The 1,693-nt window shown below is 38.6% G+C and overlaps 1 non-coding gene across 1 annotated transcript; it reads right to left on the reverse strand.

The window, feature by feature from the left end:
• Window positions 1-1,159: 1,159 nt before the first annotated feature.
• On the reverse strand, window positions 1,160-1,253 carry trnai-uau (transfer RNA isoleucine (anticodon UAU)). The gene is made up of 2 exons: window positions 1,216-1,253; window positions 1,160-1,195 (listed from the first exon to the last, which is right to left on the reverse strand). It is a non-coding gene; the product is annotated as a tRNA-Ile (tRNA).
• Window positions 1,254-1,693: the final 440 nt, after the last annotated feature.

A 1,693-nucleotide genomic window follows, 5' to 3' on the forward strand; every position in this document is an offset into this window, starting at 1 on the left:
AAATTTTTATTTCCTTAATTTCCATTCTCTTCCCTCCCCAGGATAACTGAAAACTAACTATAATAAAGACTGCATGTGCATTACTTGTAATACAGCTACTAATAAAGATATACATGGAACTTAATTATTAATAAATAACACTTTTATTAATAAATACGTGTAATGATAACATTCATTGTGAATATTTGTGGTGTCTGGAAAGCAATTTTAGTTAAATATAATAATAATTTTCAAGCAAGTGGTGCATAAGCTTGTTACTTAATGAGTACATTATTTCCATTACATTCAAGACAGTTCTAATGTGATCAATTGTTCTGCTTAGTCCGCTACTGAGATGCGGACTAAGCCTATGAAGCCTATGAAGAGGTGGTTTAAGCTAGACTCCTAATGCAGTAACATCTAATGGGCAGCAGCTGTTATTTTAGGTTTGTTGCAATCGAGAACAGGTTTAGTACAGAGCTGCTGACAAATTTCAGCGGAGTTTATTGTATATAAGTTTATTGCAATTGACCCATTGTAGCTACCAATCAGCAGCAAGGAAAAACAAACTTCACTTGTGCCTTTTAAAAAAAGGGAAACAGAGTAGTAGTTTATGTGGTAATTTCAGGTACAATGTAAGAACTAAAGTTAACTACTCCCATAGTAATGCGTGGGGTCCTATCAATAGAAAAAAAAATTGTTGTAACCCGAAAACACAACAAACACAAAACGAGAAGTCTTCCAGGAACCTAGGTAAATCCCTGTAGTAGTCTAACAACTATGAAAAAAAAAACCAAACGCAACACCTTCAAAAGAAAAAGAACATTAAAAACAAATCTGGGGAACAACAAAAACACAGAATCTAATGCGAGAGCTTTTTCAAGTCTTCAGTGCTCCTCTCATCTCAGTAGACCTCTCTCATATATTTGTGTACAGGTCAGTTGGAGGTACACAGCTGTGTAATTTTAGTAGGGAGCTGCGTCAGCATGCATGGGCTTCAAAGGAAAAGTCAAGGTTTATTCCATGCTGAAAAGAGAAGGAAACACAATGTTTCAGCTGTGGAGCCTTCTTTGATTGTGACTCAAAATAAGCCTTTATTTGTTCATTTGATGTTAGTTTATCTCCATCAAATACCTAAGAGTATCTAAACTCGACAGTTGCTTTGAGTAGCTAAAGACACTGCTCCAGGTGAGGCTTGAACTCACAACCTCGGCATAACTCCGCTATGCACTGCTGTATAAGTACCGCGCGCTGACCGATTGCGCCACTGGAGCTGAGCAAGTTGTGCTCCTCATACAGACTGACGCTGCAGAAACACAGGGTGAAAACAGTTTCGGTTGTGGATCCATCTCCACATGGGGAACACTAAAATAGCAAGGAAAATACAAGAAAAGAAACTGAAAGAATTGTGCTAACAGCAAAGGGGGACGGAGGGAGGTGGTCGAACAAGTAAATCAGCCTGGCAGATTATTTGTAGCGACATTTTTTGAGTCAATCAGCACACTGATTTCTCTTCATGTGCCTTAAACTGTGCAGTTTGTATTTTCGTTGTAGCTAGGTTTCTTCAGAAGTCCAGTAAATTGACAATAATGGAGAACTTGCTGACGCACCCCGTCGTGAAGACCCTCTGTAAGGTGATTACACGTTTCATTTTCAAGTCGCCTCCTTTACAGCAATTGCAGCTCCGACACTGAGAGAAAGCATGAGAAATGGC

The sequence above is a fragment of the Atractosteus spatula genome, unplaced genomic scaffold, assembly GCF_055471065.1.
Source record: "Atractosteus spatula isolate fAtrSpa1 unplaced genomic scaffold, fAtrSpa1.hap1 Scaffold_31, whole genome shotgun sequence".
Taxonomy (NCBI): Eukaryota; Metazoa; Chordata; class Actinopteri; order Semionotiformes; family Lepisosteidae; genus Atractosteus; species Atractosteus spatula.